Source organism: Sorex araneus, chromosome 7 (genome assembly GCF_027595985.1).
Source record: "Sorex araneus isolate mSorAra2 chromosome 7, mSorAra2.pri, whole genome shotgun sequence".
NCBI lineage: Eukaryota > Metazoa > Chordata > Mammalia > Eulipotyphla > Soricidae > Sorex > Sorex araneus.
In genome coordinates, this window is record NC_073308.1 from 24,594,065 (window position 1) to 24,612,805 (window position 18,741).

General features: G+C 39.6%; 1 protein-coding gene and 1 long non-coding RNA gene across 4 annotated transcripts in view; one reads left to right on the plus strand and one right to left on the minus strand.

Annotated features, from left to right (window-relative positions):
* BRINP3 (BMP/retinoic acid inducible neural specific 3) overlaps window positions 1-2,700 on the minus strand; it is a 419,821-nt gene extending 417,121 nt beyond the window's left edge. Inside the window, exon 1 of one of the 3 annotated variants that reach the window (XM_055144368.1) lies at window positions 2,031-2,700. The gene's annotated coding sequence lies outside the window, so the exon portion shown is untranslated. Of the gene's footprint in view, window positions 1-26; window positions 238-361; window positions 502-2,030 lie in introns of those variants that run through there. The other 2 variants (XM_055144369.1, XM_055144371.1) reach the window with 2 other exon arrangements.
* A 379-nt stretch (window positions 2,701-3,079) lies between these two features.
* LOC129406482 (uncharacterized) lies at window positions 3,080-6,764 on the plus strand. The gene is made up of 3 exons (XR_008631025.1): window positions 3,080-3,260; window positions 3,701-3,759; window positions 5,274-6,764. It is a non-coding gene; the product is annotated as an uncharacterized LOC129406482 (long non-coding RNA).
* The last annotated feature ends 11,977 nt before the right edge of the window (window positions 6,765-18,741 follow it).

Consider the following 18,741-nt stretch of genomic DNA (forward strand, 5'->3'; position numbering starts at 1 on the left):
AACGCTCCAGGGCTGTCAAAGCCTACCCTGAACTGACGTTGGCCGGAGGAGCCGAAGGCGCAGCTGGAGCCGAGGAGCTGAGGGGAGGGACACGGCCCCTGCCCGCTTCTCGGGTCATGCCCACACCTGCCATCCACCCCACGGCCAGCCCGCAGCTCCGGCGCCGCGTCCTCCACGCTCCCTGCGCCCAGGTGGCTTGGACATTGCCAGGAGCTGCGGAGAAATCTCCAGGCACGGTCGCCTGTTGCTAGCCCACCGTGCAACAGCCCTTGGCTGCAGGCACCGGTCAGGGGCTCCCCCCCCACACTGCGCCCCCAGCCCTGCTCCAGTTTGGGGCTGTGAGTCTGCAGAATGCACTTACCTAAAGAGCGGACGGAGGTGCTTTTCCCGAGTAGCGGGTTCGGAGCGGCGCTCTGACTGCACCGAAAGTTGGTCCCCCCCCCCCCCCCTCCCTCCACCCCTGCGCAACAGCAGCAATCCTCCAAAGAGGAGCTTGGGATCGGGGAAGGATGCTAAACCCTTGGCACTTCTGAAGTCACGCCAGACGCTAGGCAGGCAGGGCGCCGTGCTGGGAAGGAGACCAGGTAGAAAACTAGTGCTGGGAGAGGGCAACCCTGCGGGGCGGACCCCAGTCTCCAGCCCGACGCTCTCGGTGGGAGCCAGCGGGTGGGCGGCGGGGGTGGGGGTGGAGGGGGCAGGAGAATCGCTTGCATTCTCCGACTGGGGGATGGGGTGACGCTGCAGCTGGAAGACTTATGTCTAGGAGCTAAAAGGGGTTTGGGGATTAAAAAAAATTACTTAGGGTTGCAGCGTCAGCCATCAATGACAGGAATAGTTCTGTCAAGAAATTAAAGATAAAAAGGGGAAAGGAAGAAAGGAAAGGGCAGTACAGCTTGAACAATAACCCTCACCTCATCCCAATAAAGAGGGATATTGTGGAACTAGGAACTTAACCTCAGTGGGGGGAGGGGGAGCTGGGGTTATTGGCGGGGGGGGGGGGGGAGAGGGGAAAAAAGCAGCCCTCAGTGTGCACTGAGAAATTACTGATACACGTACCCATGTTTGGCATTTGATGAAAACTATGTCCTTGTCCATATGTGAAGTAAACGCCAAGATTTCAATGTTTCCCCACACGTCTATACTTAAAGAGGGAATGTAGCCATAACTGTCTGTTCAGTGGGTACAAAATGCTCAGGACCGCAAAAGAGCATGGGCCACATTAACATACTTATTAAAAATTGAGTCTGGGGGATGGACAAGTGTGAGAAGTGAGGCAATTAAATCTTGCATATAAAGTCAGTTCCTGAATTTAAATCCAGAAGAGCCATGATAATCAGTGTTTTCTTCCAGTAGCTCTTTGCCTCTGAAATGAGCATTCCAGATTAACTCTTCAGCAGCTAAACTCACAACATCAGAAGCATACTCTCAACTTAGATGCCTTAGGTGAAACAGTGCAACCAGGAATGCATTAATATGTGATCTGGGATAATGGAAGACATTAAAAAGATAGAAATTTATACTTTTCTATAGTGGTTTTTAGTGCTTGTGATCTGCTAAGTCTATAAAGAAACATTTTACAAAAGCTCTGCCTCAGTCCTGTAATTGCTTGCAATGAACAAATGCTGACCTGAACAACCTTCTGAAGATCAGAGACCAGTGAACTTTCCCAGACCTTGCAATTACCTCAAGGACCTTCATATGCTCTCTCTTCAATAAGCATATAACATTTGACTTTTTAAATGGCATAGTAATGTGTACCAAAGGTTTCTGTGGGGGAGGGGAGGGGGTGAAAATTTTCTAGAACCTGTAATACCAAATACAACAATAAAGAATATGAAAAATATGGGGCAACTCATGATATGGTCAGTATCTTGAAACTAGCATGCCAGTTAATTTTTTAAAAGTCACATAGCTCCTTTGCATTCTGAGAGTAAAAAAAAAGATGCCTTTTATATATATATAATTTATATATATATATATATATATAACCAGTGATAAGTTTCTAATAGCATATAAAGAGGATAACTTACCAGAGGAAATTTCATGAAGCAAGATGACTGTAAGAAAAATACATCCAGGATTCAAAGAGATATTCCATGATCTTCTAAATCAAGGTAAAGTGGTGAGCTGCAGAGTGGTGGAACTTTGAAATAATCAGCAGTTCCTAGTGGCATGTAACCAAGTAAAAATCAGTTGCATGGAGACGAGAGTCACAAACCCCCAAGAAAGAGAAACAAACTGCGAAAGAGGTGCCTGTGGTTTATGCGGGGGTGGAGGGATTGGAATAAGGGTGAGGACTACTCCCTTGGTGGTCCTTAGGTAAAGTGAAAAATTTAAGGACCGTGCATTCCCATACAGTTAGGGAAAACCAAAGCTGCGTAACCCCAGTGAGGAGGCGGAATACAGATAAATCTGCAGAGAAGAGTAAAAGGATGTGTGGAAGACAAGGAGATAAAGAGAGAACTAGTGAGCAAGGCTGGAGTCATCCTGATGGATAGAGCAGCAAGAGTGATTTAGGCTGCTGGGAAGGATCCAATGAGAATTCAAGTGGGCACCGCTTTGGAAATCCTGCTCCGATGGCCCCACTGTTACTTCTTTCAGAGTTATCTGCTTGGGGAACATTGGGGTTAAGGTTAAATATTCCGGCGGTGAATTTCACTAAGATTTCACTGCATCCCGCTCACGGCTAGCAACCGAGCGAGGCGTAGTAGGAAACCCCCACGCCACTAATTCCCCTCCTCCCCTTTGGAAATTAACCGCCGGTCACTTTAGGATGACCAAATCCTCGGCGAGCTGCATTGGGGCGTGGTGGGGGTGTTTCGGCGGGCCGGAGATGCGGCGGAGGCCGGAAGCTGGGCGCTTTCTGGGGGCGCTGTGCCGGGCGGCTCGGGCTGGGGACCCCGGAGCCGCGGGTGGAAGGGACTGCGGCGGCAGCTCCGCTGGGTGCTGCTTTCTGGATGATTTCTGCTGCCCGCGAGGCGAGGCGATGGATTTGCAGCCAAAAGCACAGCTCCAAACGCTCGGCTCTAGCAGCCTGACATTTGGGGTGGGATGGGGGGGGCTGTCAGGGGGAGGGATCGTTCCCAAGACCTTCCTTGGGGAAGCAGGTGGCAGGCTTTGATGCCCGCACAGTGACCGGGCGAGAGTCTGGGAGTACAGGCATTGCTGCCTAAAACATGATCTTGTTTTTTTCTTTTTTCTCTTTTTTTTTTCTTTTTTGGTATCCAGATACCATCACAAACGCTAGCCTGATCGATCGGGTAAGATTAGCTTTATTCCTTCTCCCTTTTTCCTCTCCAAGGCTCCCCCGTTTCCTCCCCAAACGCACATCCACACGCAAATCCCACTCTCCACCCCCACCCCCTTCACTCAGCCGGGAACTTCCCTTTCCTCTGGGGAAGCCAACTTCCCGAGGGAATTGCGTGCTAGGGTGGCTGGGGGCGCGTGCTTTCCCCTGCATTCGGTTTATATTTTGGATGTAAACTGAACCCCCCATCTCCACCTCCGGAAGCTTCCTTAGAGACGATTTCTGCACCCCTTGGCCTGAGGCTCCGGGCGAGGATCTGGATAAAGAGCGCTGTGAGGGTCTTTTGCCCCCTGCTTTATCTTCCTCTGAACCCTGCAGCTTAAGAATTATACGCCTCTTCCATTTCAGAAATAGGAGGCAGAGGTAGAGTGGAAATTGATTTTTTTTTCCCAGAGATTTAGGCGCCGAATGATGGAGGAAATCAACATTTGCTCTGGATAAAATTGTTCTTGGTAAGTAATCTTATTCTCAGCGGATGGAATGAAAACTCTGTCCCATCCCCCACTCCATTCATTTATTTGCTCTCTGTATGTAAATCACGAGCTGGGTCAGTGGAAATTTTCTTTTCCTCCTTTCCAGTAAAGTTGCAAGTAAGGGTGACTTTGAAGTAGAAGGCTTTAAGAAAACAAATAGGAAAACTTGAAGATGCTTCATTTCCTCCATTCAAAACCCAAGCACAGGCAAAGTTGCTTCCTGTTCATTTGCTAAAAGGGTCATTCAATAGCTCTCTTATTTCTTACTAATTCCCTTCCTGAAAATAAATAAAAGAGTTTCCAGCAGGAGCCCTGTGTCTAGGCTTTTCTTGGCCATATTCAAGAATAGAATGTTCTTCCCATTCTAGAACTGAGAATGGTGCAACTTTCACATTTTGCCAGGTAAGTTAAAGCTAGAAAATTCCTTACCACTGTGTGCTTCCTGGTTCCAACACTATTCCCTCCCCTAACTAACACCTTCAGAGGAGTGCTTTTTGCTTGCCGTGGTGATGACTATCAGTTCATAAAGTGTCTGATTTTCCTGAGACTACAGCACCACCAGTCTGTGCCTGCTCATTATGTGAAGCGTGGGTAGGTGACAGGGGGGAGCAGCCAAACAGTCCTTGATTGTGATTACATCATATGCCACTAAATGTACAGAATAGCAAATCTTGCAAATTCTGGAAACTTGCTTTTCAAATGGAAGATGACCGTTGGGCTGTTAAAAAAAAATCCAGGAGTCATGCTAGAATGAAAATGATTGCAATGTTGCATTATATACCTGCAAAATATGCTTGTTTGTTTCCTCCGTTGTTTCTAGTTTCTTTACTATCATTCCCTATCCTGCCCCCAAATTATTAGCAAGCAGCTACCTAATTAGCAGGAATTTTATTATTGATACAAGCAGGATGACCACCTGAAAAATCTGCTATTAAAATTCCATTGGTTAGAGCAGACTATATTTCACAATGTGGATGAAACTGGACTGTATAATTTAAGCAAAATGAGTCAGAGGGAGAGGGTCAAATGATGGATGACCTCACTCGTCTGTGACATATTGAGAAACAAAGCAAGAATATACAAAGGATCAAGTGAACATACACTCTTGGTCCTGGACTACAGAACTGAAATTGCCACATGGTTGGGGTGAGGAATTAAAAAGGTGAACTAGAACATATGGACAGTGGTGGAGGGGCCTGGGCACTTTGGCTGTGGTGAGATGTAGTACCTCATATCAAAACCATAAACATGAATAATTGTACAAACATATTAAACTATGATAATTATAGAAATGATTCTTTGCAAAAATAGGCTTTATTTTGGATAATTAGATTTCTAAAAATGTTAATATAAAATCTCAGAAGGGAAATATGATATTTACAAGAACAAGACAAACTATACTTGTCTCAACTATCTAGAGTATTATCAACATTAACAATGGGGGTGGGGGCTCACAAGGAATGTTTCAGTAACTTGATTCTTTCTTTCCTTAGGCTGTATTCATTCCAGCCCTAATGATGATCTAAAGCAGAAGGTTTTCAAACAAGGATATTTCTTCTGGATTTCCTGTATTTTAAAGGATCATAGGAGTCTTGGTTTGGGTCACATAAAATCGATTAGCATTCTAATTTACAGTCATTACAAATACCACCCTAACCTCTGTAACTTCAAGAGTGCATACATTTGGGGGCTGTAGAGATAGCACAGTGGGTAGGGCATTTGCCTTGTACTTGGCTAACCTGGATTTGATTCCCAGCATCCCATATGGTCCCCCAAGCACCCCCAGGAGTAATTCCTGAGTGCATGAACCAGGAGTAACCCCTGTACATTGCCAGGTGTGACCCAAAAAGCAAAAAAAAAAAAAAGTCTCCCAACAGAGAATTTTTCTCCCTCTCAAGTTTTCTCTTTTGAAACATACCATCTTAAAACAATATGCAAGATACATTGTCTTCAAGAAATTGCAAATCCATTTACTTGTAAATGTTTTCAATTAATTTAAGCTTAAGTCAAATATATAACAAAAATGAATTGTATTAAGGTAAATAAATTATCAATGGTTCCTAGCATGTAAAAATGAGATGCATGCATATTTATCATCTATAATAGCCTTATTCTAATGTTTAAATTTATTCATTTAACCTGCTTGTTACAGGTGTATTTTGGTTTTAGCTCTTTCTGTTTTAAAATATCTAAATTTTCTTGAGTACGTGAGTGCACAAGTAACTTTATTTCTGATTCCAGGAGATCAACAAGTGCTAAATAAAATGAACCAGTATATTCAATTCTTAAAAAAGAATATGTTGGAAACTGAAAGCTCTTTCATTCTAACTCACTCAGTATGCCATAAAATGGAAAAACAAATAACTAAGGTGATTGGTGAAATCATAAATCAACTGATAAAACAAAGAACTTTTAATGTAGTTTTGCAAATTTGATATTCACTGTCACTGTCATCAATGTCATCCCATTGCTCATCGATTTGCTAGAGTGGGCACCAGTAACGTCTCCATTTTGACACATGTTACTATTTTTGGAGTATCGAATACACCAGAGCTTGCCATGCTCTGCCATTCAGGCGAGATACTCTTGGTAGCTTGCCGGGCTCTCTGAGAGGGGCAGAGGGTCAGCCTCGTGCAAGGCGAATGCCCTACCGCTGTGCTATTTGAGTGATATTATTCACTCAAAAATTAATTAAATGATTGTCCTAAACACTGAAATAGGAATTGCTTGACATTGAGAAAGAAAATACATGAAAGAAAGAGAAAGTAATTCAAAGAAATAAATTGTGACTTACTTGTAGTTGATTTCACTGATGGTTATTACTCTATTCTGTAGAAAGTCTTTTATCTCTATCAGATTTTATCACCCTCATCCTGTTTCTGCTTTCGTATGATTGTGCACAGTTTCATTATGTAATTGTACTTCCTCGGGAGAGATTTTTTTAGTGTTCTTTTTGTACATATATTGGGTTAATATTTGGTCTACATTCCCTTAATATAATTTAAACTAGATACTTGCAACCACCTACAATATCACACTGTCCTATAGTAACTTGCTCTTCTATTTTATAAATTATTAGTAACACAAAAAATTGGACTGTATTGTAAATTTTTACTCAAAATGAGATATTTAATAAGAATATAACTTAAATTTTAAACCACAAATCTACACACAAATGCAACTTGAATATGAAGAGAAGGACCATGCATTGTGATGAAAACACGCAAAAGTAAATAATTCCATGTTATATTCTTTTTTAAAAGCTTGCATAATTAGAAGTAAGAAAAAGACCTTTAGAAGAAAAAAAGCAAAGAGACTTCACCAATTTACAAAGTGCTATATTTTTCTGGAGTGGTTAAAACCATGTCAGTTTTCATCAAGTCTTGAGTATTACATAAGAGCTATTTATTTGAAAACGGCAAATCAAAAGATAAACACCAACTCTTAAATCCATCAGGAGGTATCAGTACTTTAAAGGTGATTTATTCCCTGCAATAAATCATGCAGAATAAAATCAAATCTAGAAGTATGTTTAACATTATACTTAGTTGCAATGCAGTTAAAAATTTGCACTAATCAAAACACTGTACAAGAACAGAACATGTTTCAAGGACTGACCACAAAATCCACATATTCAAACCCACTACTTGATAGACTAAATTTTCATACTGTTTGGAATGGAGAGTAGGTCAGAGTTCAGTGCTTTCTGTCTCTTTCTTTCTTTAATGATTGTCACTGTCACTGTTATCTAATTGTTCATCGATTTGCTCAAGCGGGCACCAGTAACGTCTCCTTTGTGAGACTTGTTGTCACTGTTTTTGGCATATTGAATTTGCCACGGGTAGCTTGCCAGGCTCTCACACAAGAGCAAGATACTCTCAGTAGCTTGCCAGGCTCTCCAAGAGGGGCAGAGGAATCAAACCCGGGTCAGCAGTGTGCAAGGTGAACGCCCTACTGCTGTGCTCTCGTTCCTATTTTTATTTATTTGGGCTGAGGGATGGGCCACACCAAAAGATGCTCAAGGGTTACTCCTGGTACTCCTGGCTCTCACTAAGGAACTACTCCTGCTGGTACTTGAGGGACCATACTGGGTGACTTGATCTACAGTGTACAAGGCAAATACCCCTTATGTTGTACTAACACTTTGGTCCCTCAAGTGCTTTCTTTACATATGCAGACCTTAGACTTAATTCCTGGCACACAAAAGAGTTCTTTTTAATTGTTAAATGGAAAGATGAGAATATTTATAAAATTTTAAGAGAACTTATTCCATGCCACTAAAAAAAATAGACTATCTAAATATCAGCTGCACAATTTTATACACATTTTACATATAAAGCAACTGTTTTAAAGAGCATAATTACTTTGTCAAAAGTCCTAAACTTAGTAGAAAATCTGGAATTGCAAATAGATTTTTATGATTCCTGAGTCTGGATGGAGTTTCATTTAATTCTGTTATCGTAGAAAGTCCTGGTAATAGAGAATAATCTGAAAGCAATTGTTATATAATATTTGCATTTCTATATGTTTCTAATATGAATAATATAGTCTTCCATACATATAATGAAACACGGAGCCACGCCTATGTGTAAGCACATACTTCCTACTTTAGCTCTGTAAAGCAGAACACAATTGTTTTTCTTCTGTTTTTCTACACTATACATGATATCCACCATCATGCATAGAACCCTACATAGAGAAGAAACTAAATAAAATTGCTCAGTAGCTGAAATTAAGTATTTCAACTTTCCAACTTGAATATTGTAAGAAAGATTTAGTCCTTTTTTTGACAATTAGAAATTCTTGTACAAAGGGCAGAATTTTTCTAAATATATTTTAGAACAAGAGTTATAGTTAGCCTAATAAATAATTTTCAAAACCATAACCCTTTAGCCTCTCCCCGGCCTTCTCCCACCCCCTATGCTTCTGGAAGCCTTAGCCGTCCTGTCCACCATCCACATTTGCCACCATGTAGACTCACTCACTATCCTGGCTCCACCAAATACCTACTAAATCTCCCAGGAGATAATATTTCCAGGAGATTTAGTAGGAATTTAGCTCCATGCAGCTAAACCTCATGGAATTGCAGACCTCACTGCTGAAAACCCTGGAGCGCCCATGAGAGGTAGGGGATGTCCAATACTCAACAAACCAAGGCTCCTGCAAGCCCTCATCCCACAACTACAACCATGCCAAGGGCTCAACTCCACTGCCCCACCAATATATACTCTGCAGAGACACCAATCTCTTTATAATTCTAGGTACTAGCACTCAGACTGAGATTCCCCCCCACACACACCTCTATCTCTCTCTCTTTCTCCAGGAATTGGCATGGATAGCCTCCCTGCAAACTCCATACTCCATACTTTCGGAAACCCCAGCATCCCTACCCACCAATCTCCTCTGCTGCCTTCTGGATGCCAAAGCATTTTGGCCCAGATCATAGATCTGGAAATGACATCACCTGAAGCAACAATAAGCTTAACAAATTATTAAATAAGGACTTACCTGTAGGATAACATTGCTTCACCCATCAGAGTGCCCCCAGGTCACTCCCATTCCTTTATCTGTAACCACTTCTCTTTGCTCACTTCCCAGCCAGTTAACCAGCTTTTCCCCTTCATCAGATTCTGTTAATTTGTAAGTTCAGATTCCTCAGAAATCTATGACTTTATATTGCCTTTCTCCTCTCTTTATGTCTTTTGAGTAGTTTAGTTTAAGGCAATGTCCTTTTTGTAAGGACAAAGGAAGACAGTCAATATTATGCTTTATAACTTGGGATTTAATTGGCTTTGAATATTATTCACTCCCAAGCATCTGCTTTCTCGACATAAGCCTCAGTTGCCATTTGTTCCTAGCATCCTAAAAGCAGGGTCCCAATGAGGGACTGAAGGGACACAGGGCAAGCTGTGAGCTACCCTGGCATCGAAATGGGCCAGGCCAAAGGATTACGATAGATTCTTAAATATAAGTTGAGAACATGGTCATGGACAAATGCTGTAATGATCCAAAAGTAATGAAGCGATTAGGACTTTGCTAGGGATAGAAAGACTAATCCGGCTTGAGCACTGTAGTCTGAGATCGAGATGACCCCAGGAGAGCAATTCTATAAGCTTAATGTATCTGTTACTGTGTCCATACAAAATGATTAATATTATGAATGTTTATATGTTTGTTGGACAAGGAAAGGAGAAACACACCCATGGGATTCCACTCTTGAGTGGGTCGTCTCACTGAAAAAGATTGTCCTAGAACTAGCATCCCCCGAGAGAAAGAACTTTACCCCTATTGATTGTGACCACACCTATATGTAAGCCCCAATTCCTCATGTTGGGGGATTTAACTAGGTTGTAAGCCTGGGTTTGGGGAATCCAGATCCAGATCTAGAGCGAGAAGGAGAATGAAGTAGCATGGGGGAGGGAGAAGTAGGAGAAGAATCAGAGGAGAAAGGAGATGGGAATGGAATAAACTGCAACTGAGACCAACCAGTCTGGCCCTCACTCCTTCCTTCGCCTGCCCATCACCACTGACCTCCCCGAGGTGGGGGAAGTGACATGAGCATACCCAATGTTTCAGCTGGAGATAGATAGAACCCCACTGCCCTTTTTTTGTGTTTACACACTTACCAACCCTGCAATCAGACATAAAATAAAAATTTATTTTCTAGATCTATTGTTATTAATATTTTGCAACGTTGTTATCTCATCAATATAATGTTAGAATTGTATCATAATTGTTGCCGCTTTTTTCTACATTAGATAAAACATTTTTTATAAGATGACTCTTCTATGCCATGATTTGATAATTTTATAAACATTATACTATCCATTAGATTAGTTTAATCTTCTCAACACACTCTCATGTGCATTGCTTTTTGAAAATAAGAGATCAAATAGCAGAATACCAACCATTATTCATTACTAAAATAATAAGTTATTTATAGTCACCATGCTGTATTTCCTATTTTGTTGAAAATAATATAATAAAAATATGAGATCAATTTTATCAGCAAATTATGTAAATATAAATTTTCTGTCAACTTTTATAAGTAAATAGGCTTGAAGAAGTGAGACTAGTTCCCATATTACAAACTGAATTTTAAGAAATACTTTATGTAACATTTTGCTATTCAAATTTCTCAGTTAAGATTTTTGACATTAGCAAAAAATGATAATTACAAAAATCCATTCATCCATGAAGTGAGCAAAATATTCATTAGCTTGGTGGTTGCAAGTATTTATACATTATTAAGTGACAAGTATCTACTTGCACAATTTTTGAAATAATTTACAAAAGTAACATTTAAAAATGCACCAGAGAATGATTAGATCTGACTTCTTTATAACCACTCTTTATACTTGGTTTAAACGAGTAATCAGTATCGAATAATTGCCCACAAAAGGTCCCTTGATTAGATGACCTATATGTCAAAGAACAATTTTTGGCATAGATTACCTCTATGTGTCTAAAGTAATCACAAACAACCTACAATAAGATCTAAGGATACTTCAAATAAAGAGATGTGAAGAACCAATCCAATGTTGGAATTAGGAGAAAACGTTAGCCAAATAATACAGGTAGGAAACCCTCTAAAAAGAGAGAGAGAGAGAGAGAGAGAGAGAGAGAGAATAAAACATATTTTTACCTTTTTTACCTGATTACTCAATATAGTCTTTTGTGATTTAAAATACTTGTGAAAAGATGTTGTATATTTGGGGTAATGTATATTTGGTATTATATATTTGTGTGTGCCAAAATCAAGAAGAAACAAATAGACTATATCAAAGGAAGAGTTAAAAATTAAATACTGTGTACTTTCCTCTTTAAGAGTTTTAGGACTACACAGAAAAAAAACATGTTTCAAGGCGATTTCATTACTATAGAAAATGAAAAAAACGTATCTTTCATCAAAATGAAATTTTATTTTCATAATAGAAAAAAGCCAATTCTTCCAACTCCTTTACGTAAGTAATTGATAGGAATTAGGACAGAGGAAGTAGAAAGAAAGGTAGCTTTAGAAAAACACCATTTAAGGATTTAAACTACTGTCACTGCCACTTTCACTGTCATCCCATTGTTCATGGATTTGTTCGAGCGGGCACCAGTAATGTCTCTCATTGTGAGACTTATTGTTATTGATTTTTGGCATATGGAATATGCCACGGGTAGCTTGCCAGGCTCTCAGAGAGGGGCGGAGAAATCAAACACAGGTAGGCTGCATGAAAGGCGGACACCCTACCACTGTGTTATGGATCCAGCCCGTAAACTACTAATTAGTATTATTTACTTAGGGTCTACTGTTTAGCATAATCTAATATGCATTTCATCTAAAACATGTCACTTGATTATTAAATGTTGACATAGCTGTGAGGAAGTACATGCTATTTTTGTGTTTTCATATTACATAGAATGTCAGCATAAAGACTCTAGAACAATAAATACAATGAAATGAAGAAGCCAATAAAAATTAGCAGAATATTAAAAGGAATTTGAGATCTAAAATGAGACCACAAGAGGATGATTGACAAAGAGTGGGAGGATTTTTAGTTCCATGAAAAATTGATATGAAGCAATTTGATCATCTTCACCTCATGTTTGGTATGGCACTGCAATCAATAAAGGAACCAAACATTTACTTAATTAGGATGCATCATTAATTTTAGTGATTCATGAACTCCTAATGCCTTTGACCCCTTTACTGAAAATAAAAAGTAACGAAGCCATTTGATTGCCAGTTTTCTTGGTATCACTAAATCTCGAATGTTTGCACTTCTTATTCTACAGCCAAATGTACTACCATTGAGATATATAACTTCTGCTCTATCTTCCATTCTGAAGAAATGAATACCTTGCAGGTGGATGAAAAGCAATTGTTTTTTTTTTTTTTTTGCTTTTTGGGTAACACCCAGCAATGCTCAGGAGTTACTCCTGGCTTTGCACTGAGGAATTACTCCTGGCGGTGCTTGGGGGACCATATGGGATGCCGGGGATCGAACCCGGGTCGGCCGCATGCAAGGCAAGCGCCCTACCCGCTGTGCTATCGCTCTGGCCCCTGAAAAGCAATTCTTAACATTGATCAAGTTTTGTCTCTGCAGAGAAATATGAATTTATAGGCTAAACACAAAGATCACAAAATGAATTCACTTGATATTTTTATGAGCATAAAAAGACTCCAACAAGTATTTATTGATCACTTATTTGCAATCATTTACTGAAAGTATGATAGAAGGAAGCTTCTAAATATTATTATATTACAAAACTGATTATGTCATATTAGGAACAAACAAGAAATATAATGGTAAAGTGAATTTATTTGGTACTTCACCTTACATTCTAAGTACATCATCAATCACCATTGTATTACAAATAAAACCAAATTCATTGACTATTATCTATAAGCTCAACACTTCTTAGAATTATGTGTGAATGAAACAACCAAACCATGAACATAAAGTATCTTGTGAATACTTTGCACCATTATAACAATAAACAAATACTTAAACTTAATGCTGAGTATTTAATCGTGTCTCTAGTCTAGACATATGATCCCTTTGGTAGTGCACTCCCAAGTTTCACTCATTCATGGTATTTACTAGTTTCTGGCAGCATAGAATTTTCTACAATTGCCTAACCTTAGGGGCTGGGAGAGTTTACTTACATCTTAAGAGGCAAATGTTTCACTAGAATAAATGCTTTCTCTACACAAACAAAACGGTGTAGTTAACAACTCTAACTTCCGTTCAACAACGGACATTTTGATTTTTGTGCATATAAACAGGTCAGTAGGCAGGGTGCATGTGGTGATGTGAATCAGGGACCCAAGGACCCAGTGGCATTGCATCTCAGGAACCAGGTGGAAACAGGGTTCCATCAAGTCTTTAGATGTTCTGTATTAATGTAGTAAGTGTACAAAGGACAAATCCTGAAATATGATCTAGGCAATTTTATGAGGCAGATCTAAACTTGGCTCACATGACTTTGAATCCTACTCTGTTGACCAGAGGACATTCTCAGGGGCTCACCTAATTGAAAGGTAGCCCTGAAAGGAAGTCAAACTTTGTGTCTGGGAAGAAGAGGACAAAAATGGCAATTTGCAGCTTTCATATAAAACAGACACAATCTTTTTCCTGACTAAAGCATCAGACTGCATATTCTACGCAAAAGGAGATTTGAACTCTGCTTGTGAGAAGGAATCAGATGAAAGTTTTTGGCAAGAGGTATTTTGCTAGTTAATAGAATTCCAGCCTCAGCCAGCAGCTAGAATGGGTCATGCCAATTTAGGCTTATCAATATTATCAAATAATTAATATTCATTGCCTTAGGTTGTTCTCAAAATAGTCCTGTGCCCTAAATTGGGATTTAACTCTGTATCTATATGTAAATAAGTGAGTCAAAGCACCAGTCCTTAGAATTTTCACAGGAATGACCTTAAAGTTGGATCACATATCTAAATGTATGGTTTGGTTTGGTTTGGTTTTGGGGACCATGTCGGGCAGTACTCAAGGGACATTAGAGGTATTAAGGGAATGGAACAGTGACAGGAATTGAACCCAGGCTTTTGAATGCTGAGCACATACAAAACTTGTGCTTCAGCCCACTTAGTTATTTCTTTAGCCTCACAGGTCTAGATGTACAAAGCAAAACAAATAAGGTCTTAGATGATAACATAGGAGTAAGATCTAAGTGTTCTTGGGTTAGGAAATAATTTGATAAACACAGCCCAGACATTCACAGTTTATTTCTGATAATAAAAAATAATAATTACATAGGATTTCATTTAAATCGAAAGCATATGCTTTGCAAAATATTGTTGAGACACAAGAAGATAGGCCATAAGTTGAAAAAATGCAAAACCTATTTGGAAATGGATATGCAAAGAACTCTTAAATCTCAGCAATAATAAAAAAATAACAAAAATATTCAACTAAAAATGAGTGAAAGATCTGTACTGAAAACACACTAAAAAAGGTACACAAATGTAAAACAAGCCAAGGATAATTGTCAGTTTTTCTTTAATAAAAAAAAAATGTCCTTTATTTAGAATATTCAAGTAAAACTTCTCTACATTAGATGTTCTTCACTAGAGTAAAAACATTTCACAGTGAATCTATTGGGATCTGGCTCTCAAAGGAAAGATTTTTAACATACATTTTCTTTTTATTTACCCTTGGAAATAAAAAGCACCATAGTATTGTATACCTAGTTGTTTCTTAAAAAATATTCAACAATTAAATTGACTTCATCCCCCCAACCCCCAGGGAATGGGGGGAGAAAACAAACTCTTGAATCGGGTATCCAAATATTACCCCTTTGCCTTAAACTACAAATAGACTCATGCAAAACTTTTACAGGAAAAGGAAACATGAAGTGATGGGTTTGAAAACAGCTACAGGCAGAAATGTGCTTATATTTCAAAGCATGTACTTTTCCCCTTGACTTATATGTTTCTTATTAGCATGCTATCAAATACTTCACAGTAACATGTTGAGTTGTTTAACTTAGAACACCTTTGTCCTCGAAACCAACTGCTTCTACTCTCATCCTTATCAGATTTGATTTTTAAATCAAATTTCAAATTTAGTCTCAGTTGTGAGGTACAGGCCATACTGAACTACAAGAAAAGAGAGAGAAAGAGAGAGATTGCTTTTGAAACTGAAATTCTCCTAAAAGGGCATATGATAGTCATGGGCACTTTACAGGGGAGCAAAATGTTTTGCAAATATCTACCTATTATAATTTCTGCAGTTATATGGTAAGGACCTTAATAGTCACTAGAGGGAGAATAATGCAAAATACTGACTATCCTGAATTCTAAATTAAATTTTAATTGACAGGCTAGTGCATATTCATTACAGGAACATATGATATAACTTATAGCAATATGTTACATATGATATAACATATTTATATTTATGACATTTACAACAATAACCAAATATATTTGAAAGGATGAAATATAAGAATTATATTTTCAAATAAATTTTTTCTTTAACTTTCTGTTTCCCTTTGAAACCAGATATTCACCAAAGATTTTTTTGCTTTGCTTGTCAACCTGCCTGACAATGCTCAGGGGTTACTTCTGGATCTGCATTCAGGAATTACTCCTGAAGGGACTAGGGGTGTGCTGGGGATCAAAGCCAGGGAAGTCACATGTAAAGCAAGCACACTCCCAGCTACATATCTCTGGTTCCCTCACTTAAGGATATTGATAAATATTATCCATTCTTAGCTTTTCTTTTAGTATAACTGTAATTATGTTCCAGAAAAAAATTGTAATTGAATTACTATAATGTCTTGTATTTTTACTCATACTATTAGCTAGTGCATGTAATAAAATAATTAGAATTATAGCACAGCGGTAGGGTGTTCACCCTTCACGAGGCTGACCTGTGTTCGATTCCTCCACCCCTCTCGAAGAGCCCAGCAAGCTACCAAGAGTATTTCGCTCACACGGTAGAGCCTGGCAAACTAACCATGGTGTATTGGGTAGGCCAAAAACAATAACAATAAGTCTCACAATGAGAGACGTTACTGTGCCCGCTTCAAAAAAAATTGATGAGCAACGGGATGACAGTGACATCAATTATATAGAAATCATTTTATAAGGAAATAATTATATAAAAATACTATGAAACCTAGGTTGTAAAGGAAATGAAACATTATAAAGAAGGTGGGGTTGGCAGTTTGGAAGGGGCATGGTGGCAGTGCATGTCCTCGACCATTTCCATAGCAGTCACCATAGCCACACTGCAGCAGCCGCCACAGTATCCAGGACCCTGTGGTTCAGGGAAGGATCAGGAAGGCGAGGAAGGTAGGGGGAGTTGTCTCATTATTCACTCAGTGCAGTTACTGAGTACTAACTGCACTCACTAGTGTCATGTTTACCATGAAGGACTCATGGATCTTGTTCTTCATTATTCAAAGACTGATTCTGTGGTCAATAAAGAATATTTGCATGAATAAAAATTCCTCTCATAAACTCAAACTTTTGGTTAAATCATCTTATAGGATGTCTATGGTCCATTAAGGAGAAACATTGAAAAGTAATTAACTGTCAGAACCCAACAACAGCCAAACTCAAGGCTACTCTCCCAATCATCAGACCCGAACATCTGAAGAATCTGCCACCAATACTCATCAATACATGGGCGTGGCTCTTCACACACTACCTGTCTGAATGTAAGTTTCCGTCACAATAGAAAACCAGTGGGACTATTCTGTTGTACAAGAAGGGAGACATCCATGACATCAGCAACTATCACCCAATCTGCCTGTTTTCCATCGTCTACAAGTTATTCACTCAAGTTATCCTGAATAGAATTGGCAAAACACTAGACTAAGGACAACCATGCGAACAAGCTGGGTTCCAAAAAGGATTCAGCACGATCAACCATATCCACATGGTGATCAAGCTCACTGAGATTTTATGAGAGTTCAAGATGCCGTTCTGTCTAAGGTTCATCAATTTAAAGAAAGCCTTTGATTCTGTTGAGACTGAAGCAGGCATCGCAGCCCTAGCAAAACAGGGTGTTCAAACTCAGTACATCAGGATCCTCTGTGAGCTATATTATGGATTCAGCACCATAATCTCACCATTCTACAAGGAAATAATCATCGACATAAAGAGAGTTCGGTAGGGCGATACCATTTCACCAAAACTCTTCAGCGCCACCCTTGAGAATGTCATGCAGTGACCAGAATGGGAAGGAATGGGAGTGATGATAGATGGTCTGCAACAATACCACCTCTGCTTCGCTGATGACATTGGTCTCATAACACCAAATATCAGCCAAGTATCACGAATGCTGACCGACTTCAACCATGAGTGTGGAAAGGTCGGACAGCAGCTGATGTTCCTTTTGCCCTCAATGAAACGAACATCTCCGAATGCAGCAGTTATATGTACTTAGGTCGAGAACTCAGCATGACAAAGGACCTGGCACCTGAACTGCACAGGAGGAAGAGAGCAGTGTGTCTTCAAGAGTTCCTTCAAGAGCGTCGAAGAAGTGGTTAAATGGACGAAGAACCTCCGGCTCTGGGCACATCTTTTCGACTCCACCGTTCTTCCTGCACTAACATAGGCCTCACAGACCTGGGCTCTATGAAAACAGCATGAGAATGCTATTTAGGTCTCCCAAAGAGGAATCCAAACAGCCATGCCTGCAGTATCACGTTTCACTCGAGTGAGAGAAGGAATCTGGAGTTCTAACCTCTGTCGATGATGGAGGATCAGGGACAGACGCTGCCTCATTTGCCAAGGCGTCGAAAATCAGATGGGCTGGAACATTGTGCGATTTGGAGACGACGACTAGAGTCGAGCTGTTACTGACTGGATGCCATGGGATGTCAAGAGAACACCTGGTCACCCACCTACAAGATGGTCAGACTTCTTCAAGACCCTGAATGAACAGTTTGAGGCTCTTTGTGTTCCTGGAGTCAGTGGATGCCATTGGGCTACACTAGCACATGGTAGGTCAAATAGAGACATTACTCATGCTGGCTCAAGCAAATTGATGAGCAAGGGGATGACAAGTGATACAAGTGATGCATATATACATATTTCCAAATATATATACAAAATATCACATCTCTCAACCTTTACCAACATGTTAGTGGTATCCTAAAGAATGTTTTAATGGCCCCTGCCAAAATAGAACAACAGTCATGCTGTTTCCTTTATGGATACTTTTTTGTAACATTTTCAGTGGTTTTTCATAACAGACAATACAAAATACATTATTTCACTTGTGCATTGGGACAAGGATTGGGGCTTGGGATGGAAACATCCCAAATTTGGTGGTGGAAAGGTGCAATGGTGGTGGGATTGGTGTTTAAATATTAAATGTAATCAAATATTGTGGACTACTTTATAAAAAAATTTATATGATTTTTATATAGTTGAGCTTTGTTATCTAATAATTTTCAACTCTATAATTGTATCAACAGTTGCGCCTTTTGTTT